This window comes from Ursus arctos, unplaced genomic scaffold, assembly GCF_023065955.2.
Source record: "Ursus arctos isolate Adak ecotype North America unplaced genomic scaffold, UrsArc2.0 scaffold_32, whole genome shotgun sequence".
NCBI classification, from domain to species: Eukaryota; Metazoa; Chordata; class Mammalia; order Carnivora; family Ursidae; genus Ursus; species Ursus arctos.
The window spans coordinates 9220070-9234518 of NW_026623008.1; positions in this window are offsets into that span (position 1 = coordinate 9220070).

Here is a 14449-nt window from a genome sequence, read left to right on the forward strand (position 1 = left end):
AGTTTTCCAGGATTCCTAAATTTATTGTTAGGTATTTGTGTAAGAATTGGAAGTCTGAGAGGTCCTGATTTTGGTGCATTAATCTTGGACCTGCTCATTCTGTGGAACTGGCATGTTAGTTCAAATGTGTTTATTGGTGATTCTCTTGGGTTTTCTGTATAGACAATCACACCATCTACATTATTAATTTCAAATATTTATACCCTATTATTCTTTTTCCTTTTCTTATGAAATTGGCTTAGAACCCCTAGGGCAGTATTGAATAATAGCAAAGTTAGCAGACATATGATAGCACGCAGCCTATAATGCCGCTGTTGATTCACAAGTATTTATGATATTTGCTGTAGGTTTCTGGAACATGCCCTTTATTAACAAAACTTCTCTGAAGTTGTAATATTTAATATTTACTAAATACCTCTAGTGAGGTTAAGTGATTTCCGTAAAGCTATCATAAACCAGAATTTTTACTTTAGTTATAACATGTGTAATGTAGAAATGTAAGCAATGACACTATGGATATTCCCACAGACATATCAGGGACTGGATATATTCTGAGGTCTTAGACCACTGTTGAAGCTACTTCCCCAAAGGGTGCAAGCCCTGTCAGGATTGGCCTTTTTCACCTCTCAGGTCTCTTGATTGCCCTTACCACTGTCCTCTGGGGATGGCCAATCCCGACCCACTCAGTGTCGTATTAACAGATGGCCATTGCTGGTAGAAGAGCTTCTTTATGAGAAAGTTCATTCATTCCCCACATGAACAGCATTGGACTTGGTTTTTGCAACCCTCCCACCCCATGTGATGAGAAAATGCCCTAACTGTTCATTGTCAGGTCCTGTGCTTTCAAATGCAAAAGGATTTCTGCAAAGATAATGGAGATGAATTTTATCTGAGTTGCTCAGCGTGACTCTTTCTTGGGTACCAGTAAATCTGTAAGGGTTCAGAACAGATGTGCCACTTGGGCAAGTAGATTATTTTGAGCTGAAATCAATCAAGCTTCTAGGGAAGCTCAAAAGATTTAGGAAGAAACTTTGATCTTCCCCCTAACTGCCTAAAAGAATTTAGGTAGAGCAACTGATCCAGGAAGAGAGCTGTCACCTTTGATAATACGTTGTAATATGAACTAAGGATAGTAAACAGGGAGGCATTTAGCAAAGTCTGATTGTTAAAATTCCTCTGTGTCCATTGTTTCTGTGCAGACTAGCAAACATGTGTTTACCAAACATTTATTTTTTTATCTTCCTGTGAATCATTTCCTTCCCTTCAAAGTACCAGACTCCTACTACCTTCTCCTTAATTTAAGATGGCATATATTCTTCATTTTCTCTTTCTGTCTTTGAACCTCTTGTGTATGTTGGTTCTGTATATTCAAAATTAAATTTGATTTTCTTCAGTTAACCTGTCTCATGTCAATTTAATTCTTAGGCCAGCCAGAAGAATCTTGAAGGATAGAGGAAAATTTTTCCACCCCAACATAGCCAAATGTTTTAGGTCGGGTTCCCTAGAAGTAGAGCCTGATACAAGGGTGCAGGTGCACAGGATTGACTGAGGGGAGGGCTCTCAGGAGAAGAGTGTGAAGGACGGTGGTGGGGGGCAAGGGCAGAGGAAGGAGCCAAGTAAGGACTTGGTCCCAGCTGGAGCTAGCTTCCACCTGACCACATGAGGGCTCTGGAATGTAGAATGTGCCACAGCATGAGTCCTACCTGGGGGTGGAGGGGTGGAGGGGTGGAGGGGGGCTGCCTTTTGTTCTCCTTTGTCAGTGAGTTATGGCTGTGGGGTGCCTGGGTCAGGGCTGACAAGGGGACTCCACTTCTGCTGGAGGTGGTTCTCTAGAAGAAGCAGGAGCTGAGAGCTGTTAGCAATCAACGCTCACAGCATTTGGAGATGGGTGTGCCCAGTACAGGAGTCTGGACGGGACACTGACGGTTCACTACACCTAGTCAAACCTAGCTAAGGAGACAGTGGTATGGGCACCGCTGAGTGACCAGGAGGTGGACACCAGGCTTGCTGGACAAAGGATGATGGCAGTGGTGCCAATAGTCAACATTGCTCCAGGAATTTGGAACCTGGGCACTCAGCCCATTGGAGAGAGCTGCAAAGTGCAAAAAGGAGACAGAATTTCAAGAAGACACTCTAAGAAAAATGAGCAATGTGCTGGAGTTAATCGCTGCTCACTCAAATCGCTCTTTAAACAAATACATATTCATGAGCGGGCATTCGGAGAGGTTGTCTGAAAGTTAACTTGCTGTCAAAATGTGGCATTTTTCTTCCACTTAACACTGTGGCCTGCCTTCGTGACTCCACATCTCCACACGATCCAAAAGCTCCAGGATGAGAAATATTCTATTAACTTTCCATCATGGGCTGGGCCTGGCGCCAGCTTCCTATTTGACAGTGAAATCTGTTAGAGCAGATCTGTGACCCATTTTGATGTGGTTACAGACGGAGGGCTCAACCTCCTTGAAAATTCAAATCCCTCTTTGGTCCCTGGAGGGAGAAAGTTAGTGCAGCGACTCCAGCTCACTTTCGTGATGGCTCCTACCCGCCGTATTTCTCTGAAAAGCCTTCAGCCTCCGAAGACCCTTATTCCTCAGGAAGAAGAAATGACAACAAGAGGATAGGAAGTTTTGAAGATTTACTACCTTTCTCCCTTTGTTCTTTCTTTAAGTGAGGCAGACGTGCATTATTTTTAATTATTTGGTTAGCACCGAACGTAGCCTACATATTCACCTTGTCTGGTTTGAATCCTTGATTTGTGTGTGTGTGTGTGTGTGTGTGTGTGTGTGATTGTCCCTGTTTAGCACCAAGAATCAAGTCCAAGATGCTGCATGAGACAAAGAAGTGACGGAGAAGGTGTTAGGGGGTTTTATCTGCCAGGTATGTGTAAGGAAGTAAAAGGGAAAAGTTAGCTTTGAGGAATCAAATGCCACATTCAAGGTCAGAGAGAAAAATAAAAACTGTAAACACACTTTAGTTTGATGCTCTTATAGCCAATCTTTAAAAAAAAAAAAAAAACCAAAACCTTCCTTTAGCCCAATTCAGATACTGCTGGAGGTTCATGACTATATTCTGGCATAATCAAGAAACATTACGGATGAGTAGTTAATAGTAGTGGGGTTTTTTTGTTTTTTGTTTTTTTCCTCTAGAGGAGCTCAAAATGGATTTTCCACGTTGTTATTCACTGGGACTGTCTTGAACAGGATCTGGTCAGTGTGATAAGTAAGGTAATTAAGTCAGCAGCTTGTCCCTCCACCCCCCAAATCCTCTGTACGTGGATTTGGCCAAACCCTTCCAGTTAGTTTCTCAACAATTCTTTCTGCTATCAAATCATTCCTTCCTCATCCGGAGCAGTTTCTGCCTCCTGAAGAAATCGCCTGCAGCCCGCTGGCTCGCCTGAATGCAGCTCCTGTCCACCCAGGTGCTGCCTTCTCACCGACTGGGAGGCATGGCAGTGAGAGATAAATCAAAGAGCTGTCACCTTCCATAGCAGCACATTGCAGGGGATGTTAACTAGCCTCCAAACATGACAGAGGTGACCCTTCCCTCTCAGGGTAAAACCTCCCACAGCCAGAGGCTGCGATGGGAGTTGGTACGTGAGCCTTACGTGGCTGCATGATCTTGGCTCTGGGCGGTGGAAGGAGACAGGCCAGGGCCTCTCCTCTCCTACCCTAACCCCTCTGCTAGAACAGCTCTTTCTCATCCTCCAGGTCTCAGCTGCCCTGCCACCTCCTCAGAGAAGCCCTCCCTGACCACCTCTGCTCTTCCCCATCACTCTTGATGCTGGTTTCCCCTACAGAAGAAGCATAGCATGATCTATAATGATGTTCTGCATTCTTGTTCCTTCTAGATGACCAGCTCCAGGAGGACATAAGACCCCACTGTCTCATTTATCAGAGTTGACCCCACAGCGACCCCATGTCTCTCCATGTAGGAGCTCAGTACATATTGTTGATACTGTTGCTGAGTCGAGAGGGGTAATGGCTGGTCTTCCCTCTTCCTCCTGCCTCCACACTCACGCCCAAGTGAGAAGAGGCAGGAGGTAGGCGTGTGCAGGTCCAAATGTCAGTGTGTTGCCAATAATGCCAGGACCAGAGACAGTGGCTTATCCAGTCTCGGTGTCTGCCCTGCTTGAGATGGTCACGGGGCTGGGCTGTAGGCTTTGAGGATGGGGTGGAGGTGAAGGAGGAAAGGAAGGAGATGAGCGGGGGTGGAGGGGTGGGAGAAAGGGGAGGGCCAGTGTCCTCTAGGAAACCTGAGGAGTGGGCAGCTGGTGACCCCCTCACCCCAGGCTCTGGGAACCAGGGTGGGGGGCTGTTCTGGACACATTATGGTTCATTGATTTCAGGTCAGCAATTCTCTGAGATCTCCCTGGGGCTGGAATCTTTGGTCAGCCTTACTCTCGTCACGCCATGGGTTCCAGGAGTGGCCTAGGCTGACCAAATCATTCATTCATTCATTCATTCATTCATTTCCCTTGGCTTCATGGGGTGAAGGCAGTATGAATTTCAGTTTTTGGCTCTCTTACAGGGACCCTACTGGAGAGGGTGAGCGGCCCTCTCAGGTTACCCTCAGGGGCAGGAAAACGAGCCCATTTTGAGCTTGCCCCCCAAACCCACCTGCTCCCACTGTAGGGACACACATGGAATATACACAGGGCATCGCCACATTTGTCCAGTGAATATCTGCTGGCAGCTGGGTCCCTGGTTAGGCACTGTGGGATTTCAGAGAGGTATGAGGTCTAAGACCGGCCTTAGGAGCTTCATTCATTCATTCATTCATTCATTCCACAAACTAAGCATCTACCATTTGCCCAGCACTGGGCGGGAGCCCAGGGCTACGAGGTGGTCAAGACAAATGTGCCTGTACTCACAGCTTATAGTCTAATGAGGGAGACAGCCTGACAGGTAGATAACATTCAAAGCAGTTCAAGCTGTGAGAAAGAGCTCAGGGGAGGGGAGATGAGGAATGAAGGCAGAGGACATGCAGGGCAGGTCGAGGGGTGCAATTCTTTCCCTCTAGAGGCCAGGGAAGACCTCTCTGAGGAGGAGAGATTACTTGTATCTAGAGGCAGGACAGGCTACCATATCTGGTTGTGCAGATTGTGCACTGCATAACTCTGGGGGATGACATTCACCATTGTATGCAGCATGCCCTGTGGAGGGGAATCCAGAAAGCTCCATGGAGGAAGTGGCATTTGAGATGCAGGATCCCGGCAGGTGAAAGAGGTTGGTGGATGGCATTCCAGTAGAAGGAATCATGTGAAGGGATCCACAAGGGGAGAATACTGGGTGGTTTCGGGCATGGGAGGGCTCTGATGTGGCAGGAGCGTAGTAAGGGGAGTGGCAATAATATGGGACACGGCTCACGAAAGGGCTTGTGGGAAGATCACAGGAGGCCTTGAACGCCAGGTTGCAACTGTGCTTTACTCTCTACACCATGATCTAATCCGTGGCCTGTGGATATGGCCTGTGGACTAAGGGTGGTTTTCACCTTTCTAAAAAGCTGTAAAAATGAAACAAATTGAAATGAAAAGGGTACAACGAGTGCAGTGAGTGGCCTGCAAAGCGGAAAATATTCACTGTCAGACCCTTAACCGAAAGAGTCTTGGGAAGTTCCTGGGTGCCCTTGACCGAGAGTGACCTGGGACAGGAAATGGGTAGCTTGGACACGGGAGGAGAGAGAGGCCAGGAGGCCAGGTGAGAGGCTGCTCCGTCAGCCAGGTGCTCGGAAGAGAAGCTCACGCGGGGGAGATGGATGAACCCCCGCCCCCAGCACCTGGCGATGTCGCCTCCTCCACGGCCAATACTGTTGACTTTCCGAGTATTAGGGGTTGAAGGATGACACATCCTCCCCGGAGATGGGGGATGTCCCATGCATCACCTGTATCAAGAGTTCTCATCAGGTTCTATTTGAAGATTTTTTTTTAATGATTTTTTTTTTTTTTGCTAAAAATAGATGCAGTTGCAAATCATTGGTAGAGAGGACACGGTCTTCTATTCATCCCAGGAAACCCGAGGAACTGTTTCTGACAAAGAACTCACTGGTACAGAGGAATTATGTCCTCCTGCCCATCCCCTCCAGAGCTATTGGCTTCTGGATGGTTCTGGGTGTGGATGGTGGGGTGGGGTGGTATAATGGGAAAAATACGGCCACTGACTGGTGTCTCATTGGGCACGTGGCTTCCCAGTCAACATCTCCAAGGGAAAAACAGGGGTAACGGGACCTGTGTGGCATGGCAGCTTAGAAACCGTGTAGAAAGTACCCAGCTCAAAAGCTAATTATTCATCCTCACCGTATCACCCCAGGATGTATCTGTGTATTCGACTTGCAGAATCCCAGGCTTGGAAGGGACCTGAGTGACGTGAATTCCCAGTCTGTTACACACCCTGGATCACCCACGGCCAACCCCCACAGGAAATGCGGTGTGCAAGGCCGCGCATTGCACGTGGGAGGCAAAATCCCAATGGTTAGAGACACTTACGATCATTTAGAGACACCATTTTCCGCTGCTGGCTCTATGCTGCCCACGCGATTCTAACTTTGCTTCGATTTCAATATTTGAATACGAGTCTTCTTTGCCACACGAAACAACATAAGCTCCTTCTGCATTCGCTGTCTGCTGTGTTCCGTTTCTCCGAAGGCAGATACTGGGGCCGCTTGTGAAGGGACCCGCGGGCCGGCTCCCGGGGCAGGGGTGGGGAGGTGCCAGCTGCCAGCTTTGTGTGAAGGTGAAGGATTGCGGGCTTCCGAGAGGCGGACGGAGGAAGGGCAGATGGCAGCAATCAGTTCTCGGTGGTATAGAACTGTCCGCGTGCCAAGGAGCCCGCCCCACCCCGACTGTCCGCTCTGCGGCCGCCCCGCACACTTCTCCCTGCTCCAGGCCTCCCAGCAGGGGCTGGGCCCAGAGAGGGTGGGAGAGGGAGCTCTGGGCTCCTCTGCTCAGCAGAGCTGGACGCTTGACCTCTCTGAGCGTCACTCTCCACCTTGCAATCTTCATCCTGGTTCTCGAATTTACTCCAAATCTCTCTTATTCAGCCTGACGGAAGCAAGAGGGAGAACTCGGGTTGGACGGAAGTGAGTTCAAGTCTGCCTTCTGGCTGTGCAACTTGGGGGGAGCCACTCAACCTCTCTGAGCTGGTTTTCTCATCTGTCAAATAAGCTTAATGGTCCCTAAGGATACAATAAGACTGTGTGTGTGTGTAGTCAATTCTTGTTATTGCTGGTACTTACATTCCAGAAAGCCCATGAAATGCTGAACAGGTCAATACTGAATCATCTCCTCTAGGGAAAATGTATGGTTAGGTTTCTTGAGACTTCCGGTCACAACATTTTTGTCAGCTTATCAGTACATAGCCTTGTTTTATGTGTGTTTCTGTCTCCAGACACCTTATCTGATAAATACTGTAGATTCGTAACGCCGGCCTCATGGCCTACCACGCTGTAACTCAGGCCAGAACGAAGCTTATCCAACACACATATCTTCTCCGAGGTGGGGGGAGGCAGGGACCTTTCCACTTGCCTCTCATACCTACTCTCCCTTTCTTCCCTAGTGAATAAAATAACAATTTAGCTGGTCACATGACCCCCTCCCCTTTCGTTTTCCAACCTCCCTTAAAACAGTCATGGCCTGCCTGGTGACCGAGTTCCAACCAGGAAGAAATAAGCAGAAATGTTGGTGGAACTTCTGGGGGGTTCCCTTAGGAGGCAGTGGCACGTCCTTCCTCTCTGTTCCTCCTTCTTGTTGGCTAGGATGCTGAAGTGATGGCAGGAGCTCAAGCAGACATCTTGGACCATGAGGTGGAATCCAGGTGCTGCTGATGACAGAGCCACAGTGAGAAGGACCTTGGATTCCTGGAATTGTGGAATGGCCAGACAATCCTCGACTGACTGGCTACCCAATCGGAGAGAGAAATAAGGCACTCTCTTGTTCAAGCTACTATTACCTGTTTTTGTTGTTGTTGTTTGCTTGTTTGTTGTCATGTATAGCCAAACCTCATCCCAAACCTAATCCTAAGTGACACAGGAAGGTTCCCATCCTGCTTCACCATTGACCAGCTCTGTAACTTCACTGTGGTCACTTTACCTCTTTGGGCCTCAGTATATCCACAAAGTGGCAGAGGAAGAAATTAGGAGAAATTAAGTAACTTTCTTGTTCTAAAATTCTCTGATTCTAATCAGTCTGAAATACATGCCTTCACAGGCTAATTTTCCTAAGGTAGGTGGAAGCCGAGATGTGGTTGTCATGGAGACATCCCAGCGATGCTGCCCAGTGCCAATCAGCAATGGAGAAGATGCTGGACGCATGTTTGATGAACAGAGGACCAGAGAAACCTGTACCAGGAGGGTGGGCCAGCTTGTGGTTGGGAAGTCCCTGGTAAGTTTTCCATTCAATCCAAAGGTTGGCAGCCTTATAATGACCCAAGGAAGCCACTGTTCTTGCCCAGCCTCAGGAACCATGGGACCAAAACAGTAGGTGGTGGAAAGCAGGGGTTTAAGTGAATAAACCAGAGGTGGCCCCAACTGGACCAGGCAGAGATGTCCAGGAGCCTACAGTCTGGGGCACCTGGAGAAATAGCCCCTGAGCATAGCCCAGCCAATGCCCTCACTCCCAGCAGCAAAGGGGTCCTCCCCAGCAGGGGGAACTATGGGACACCCCCTAAAGATGAAATTTCAGACCAAGGCAAGAGCTTTTTTGCTCAGGTGGGTCTAGACCTAGGAGCTGCCTTACCCAGAGAGAGATGTCCTCTCTGTTTTAAAAGCTTCAGCTCCGGGGCACCTGGGTGGCTCAGTCAGTTTAGCATCCGACTCTTGATTTTGGCTCAGGTCATGATCTCGGGGTCATGGGATTTGGCTTCATGCTCAACTCCCCGTCATCCCCTCCATTCCCCCACCTGCTCGCTCACACCCACTCTCTCTCTCCCTTACTCTCTTAAAAAAAATTCAGCTCTAGCTTTTAATTTTTAAAATTTTAAAAAATTTTTATTTATTTGAGAGAGAGAGAGAGAAAATGAATGGGGGGGGGTGCAGAGGGAGAAGCAGACTCCCTGCTGAGCAGGGAGCCCAACGCAGGGCTCCATCCTGGACCCCAAGGTCATGACCTGAGCCGAAGGCAGACGTCTAACCGACTGAGCCACCCAGGTGCCCCTCAGCTCTAACTTTTTAAAGACAATGTTTATTCAAGACTTGGCAAACACTTTCGGAGAGGTAAGCTGCCTGCTGTCTGTTTCTACGAGGACTGTGGATCCATCAGAAACAGGATTTGAGGTTAGCTCTGTCAAGGAGATACAAAAGCATTCCTGTTTTTGTTTGTTTCTCTCTCTCCTTTTCTTTCTTTCTTTCTTTCTTTCTTTCTTTCTTTCTTTCTTTCTTTCTTTCTTTCTTTCTTTCTTTCTTCTTCTTCCTTTCTTTCCCCCAATATATTTCACTTCTTTTCTAGGGCAGGGGCTCTACCCTTCTGCCTCTCTGATTACCCACTGCACTATTTATATTCCTCCCCCAGAATCCTAGCAGAAAGGAGGGCAAGCTGGTAACAAACTGACCTGAGAGTTCAATTGATCCTCTCTGTGTCTGCAAGACTAGAGTGGAATTCTCTTTCTGGAGCTCTTGGGCGCTCAGGGTCATGAGCACGCTGGCTGGTCCATGAGCAAGGTCTGCTGTCTACGAGGTCACTCAGTGTCACAGAGGGTCCCTAGAATCCTAGACTCTCAAAGGTCTCTCTTTCTATAAGTTAAGAACTAAGGGAGGCAGATTTTTCAGACTTAAGAGACAGTTGACACCCTTGGAAAAACCCCAGGCATCTAGGACACAGGCAGGAAGGTACTAGAAGAGATGTGCTGTGTCCTAAATCCCAGGAGAGAAAATGTGAAGTTAGCCAGATAGTAGCTCCCAGGGAATCTGGTGTCAGTTTACCCATGGAAGAAACTGAGGCCCAGAGACAGTGAGTGTCCTGCTTAAGATCAAAGGGCAGTCAGGACAACTCAATAACCAGAAGGCATGACCTCTGGTATATGCAACAACATGGATCAGTCTCCAAATGGTCGTGCAGAGCGAAGCGGAAGCCCAACCAAAAAGAATTCCTAGTGTCCGGTTCTGTAGGTGAGCTCTCTTGCTCAACCGCAGACCCCGAGAGTTAAAACCAGAAACAGACAAGACCACTTTACTCCTGCTCTAAGTCAGACCCATTGTTCTGATTCCTTATCACACCTTGTTGAGACACTGACGATATTTCGCGATGACCGGAATATTCCAATCGCCAGCCCAGAACAGCCCTGATAGCAACAGGATGCCTAGAAGACCACACCCCGCACGCCCCCTTCCCTGCCCGTGATCATGTGCTGAATACATACCAGCTCCCACCTGTGATCACACACTCTCCACTTGCTCTCTCGCATGTACCCCGCGGAACCTCTCCCTAGAAAATTCTTAAATGTCCATCCTGTGGGCGGAGAGGTGGGTTGATAAGGCTCAAGCCTGCCACTGTCCCCAGCTCCTGGCCCCTGAAATAAATTTCTCCCTTCCTCTTTTCCAAACCCTCGTCTCTTGAGTTACTGGCTCCTCTTGCGATGAGTTGATCCGAGTTTCTTCAGCAACAGTGTTGGCAAAGCCAGCCGGGAGCTTTGCTCTCGATTTGTCCAGACCCTTCGGGAATCCCCAGGATGGAGCTGTCGGCTGTAACATTGAGCCAGGGCTTACCTGTTCGTGTCCTGAGCTGGCGGCTGTGCTAGATGGATTGGTAACAGTTCCATTTATTAAAACTTCAGAAAATGCCAATTCATCGCTAGTGACAACGCAGATCATGGTTGCCTGGGGATGGGGTGGGGAGGTGTGAGGGATGAAGGCCGTGTTCATCATCTTGATTGTGGTGATGATTGCATGGGCTTGGACAGACAGATAAAAAGCTATCCAATTATATTCTTTAAGTGTGTCTTTTATTACACGTCCATCATACTTCAATAGAGTTGTTGACAAAAAACTCTTCCATGCTCTACGCCCCCCCCCCCCCCCATATTCAGATAGCAGATCTAAGACTTGACTCCAATCTCTTGATACTGACGGCTTTCTGGCCAAGATGTCTTTCTCTTTCTCAGTCACAATATATTCCTGCGCTATGAAGAAGAGCAGTCACCACAAACCTTAACGGCCTAAAATAACATCAAACAGCACCCATGTATCCCCTGTGGGTTTCTGTGGGTCAGGAGTCCACACGTGGTTTAGCCGGGTCCTCTGCTCAGGGCTTCATGGGGTCTCATGTGAGGCTCGGGGTCCGACTCCGAGCTCCTGGGGCAGAATTCATGTCCGCGCTTCCTCCAGCCAGCAGGAGAGTCTCTCCCTTCAAGATCCTCATTTAAATGCCCCCCAGGACAGTCTCCCTTGTGATTAACCCAAAGTCAACAGCTGTAAAATTCCGTCATCTTTAGTTTTCAGATGTACCCTAATCACACCAGTGAAATTCCATCCATTTTTCAGTCTTGCCTGGACTCAAAGGGAGGGGTTGTACGGGGTCTGCACTCCAGGGCGCAGGAATCCTGGGGGCCATCTGAGAACCCTGCCTGCCTGCTCTATCTCTGCCCAGCAATGCACAAGTAAACCAGTACAGAAGACGTACAGACATGCTTCGGAGGGAAGGGCAAAGCAGCTTGGAGCCACGGTCCGGTGACACCCTCAACCCCATCCCCACACACCGCTTGCTTTTTACTTCCCACTTGGTTCAGCATTCTAATGGGCTATTGCATTAAAGAACACCCCCATCCTTTGGGGGCCCCAGTCCCCTCAGCTGGCTTGGAGTAGCCCTTGGAACTCCCACCTAGACAGGAGATAAGGAGACCCGGGAAGCAGGTCAAAGCTGGAACAGCACTGGAGAATAAGATCATATTTCTGGGAAACAGTGACTATAAATGTCAAAGGAAGCCAGGGGTGTGGCTGGGGCTTAAAATAAGGAGCCTTGAGTTTGGAGCCAGGGAAATAAGATCGCGGAGCTTATTTGGGGTCAAAGAGGTAGAGTTTACAATGGGCAGGGGGTTCTATGCCCTGTCCTATTTTCAATGTTGAAATTCACAGAACATAAAATTAATCACTGAAAGTGTATAACCCAGTGGCATTTAGGGGCATCTGGGTGGCTCAGTTGGTTAAGCGTCCAACTCTTCGGTTTGGCTGGAGATTCTCCCTCTCCCTTTCCCTCTGCCCCTCTGCACCCCTCCTCTCTCCCTCTCTGAAAAAAAAAAAAGGGTACAGTCCTATAATCCAGTGGCATTCAGTACGTTCACAGTGTGGCAAAACCATCATCTCTATCAAGTCCCCAAACATTTTCATCACCCCATACGCATTCTCGGGGTGATGCTCTGTGCTGGGAGAGGGTGGGAAATCAGACCAGTTTAAGGGATGTGAGCCCATGCTCCAGCAATGGGGAAGGCGTGCCCATCTCACACCCTCTAAGTAGATGCCACATCCGGGGTTGAAAATGACAATTTCCACTACGTTTTTGAGTTACTGATTTTAAAAAAGAAATCTGCCAGCCAAGGCCTGTGGACTTGTGAAACCCCTCCTGGGAGGACCGTATTTACATGACTATATTTATTTGGATTTAGAGACTCTGGTTATGAGGAAAGAAAAGGGAAGGACTTACGAGTCACATTCCTTGTTCAGTCTTTCATCCCAAGACGGTTTGAAGAAGCATCTCTGTCACTCATGAGGATTCAGTAAAATTGAGAATATGCCTAGGAAAAGGCCAAGATTTCCTTCCGAAAGCCTCGGCCAGAGCTTTGCGTATGCCTGTCTCGGTTCGGTTCATCTGAGAAAATCCTCCCCTTACACAAGAGAAAATCCCTGGGCTGGCCCCATATATCAGAGCGCTTGGAAGGTGCTGGTTGGAAAGTCAGATCCTGGGTTACAAAGTTGGTGCAGTTCACAGTGGGGAATGGTCAACCCGCCATCGTCCAGACGGGCACTGACCACGAGTGCCCATCAGCATTTGCCCCTGGAACAAGCCACCCGCTCCCTTAGCACCCCCATTGCCAAGGGCAGGCTGCTCCCCTAAACTCTGCGTGCCCTGGACAGGGAAGGACTTCACAATACTACTGTGACATCCAGGGAACTCCCACTAATTGGCTACTCAATGATTTCTGCCTAATTGACGGGCAGCCTGGGACCTCGTCCTCCTCCAATGACCTCCCCTACCCCCGACCCACCCCATTATTCTCGGACGGCTTGCTGTAAGCTGGAGAGACATCAGAAAGCCGAGAGGTTCAGCAAATGTCAGGATCCTTTCTGCTTTGTGGAATGTTACCTGGTGCCATCCTGCCCTTGCTCAAGAACCTTCAGTGGCTCCCGAGGGCACAACATGGTGGGCCGAAAACTTGAAAACTCATCTGTCTGGCTGTCAAGGACTCTATTGGGAGGTAAAGTGACTGCTTCTAATGGGCCATCTTTTGAGGGTTGCTGAATATGCCCACCTCTGGGGTTCCACCCACTTCCCAGTGAGAAGGACGCCTGGGACCGCACCACTCACTAGGGGCTACGAAAGTGCTGTGCCCTGATTCGGTTTGGTTATAAGCCCCTCTCCCAGTGGCAGTGGCTTGCCTCGCATCACCCCCCACCCCGACACACATTCTTGTTACTTTCTGCTTGTTTCCCCAGCCCCTCAGTGCATCCTGGGTCCCAGCATCTCCCTAAGATCTTACAGGAGTTTGTGCTCACAGTGCTGAGGACAGAGGGACTCAGAGGTGACTGCCTCTATTTAAAGATAGTGGTGGGGAGGGGACGCAGTTCCGAAGGGGAGGGCGGCAAAGCAAAATGAATGTGTCTGCACAGATAGAATTAGAAGTAATTTTCCTTCCCCTCGCTGAAAATTAGAGTAACAGTAATGATAACAGTAAATTTTAAAAATACAAGCGAGTATATTTGTACTCTCTACGCAAATATAATTGGAAAATAAAACGTCAACAGATTTTTTAAAGCAGAAGGGCTTGTGGGGAGTCCAATCCGTATGGTCTCCTTCCCACAGTTTGATGTGTGGCCTTGACATTTCAAGGTTCATGAGCACAGATTTTGAGCCAGGAAGTGGGGAGGGGGGTGATTTTGCCCACCAGGACACCGTTGGTAGTCTGGAGATAGTTTTGGTGGTCCCAATCGGGAGGGGGATACCGGCATCCCCTACAGGCAGGGCCCAGGGATGTTGCTCAGGATGGTTCCTCCCCCTCCAACACACACACAAAGAATAAATGGGCCCCGATGTCAATGATGCAGAGGCTGAGAAGCCTACCCTCAAACCATGATTTCCATCCTCATCTGATCAACAGACCCTCCCGAGGCATTTTTAAATAAGAAGCATCCCAACCTGGGCAAGACGAATCTGAGTTTCCAGGAATGGGGCCTGACCAAGGATTTCCTAGCTTCCGGAAGTGATAGAGTCCACACTCATGCTTCTCCTTGTTGGACTTGGGATACACCAAGC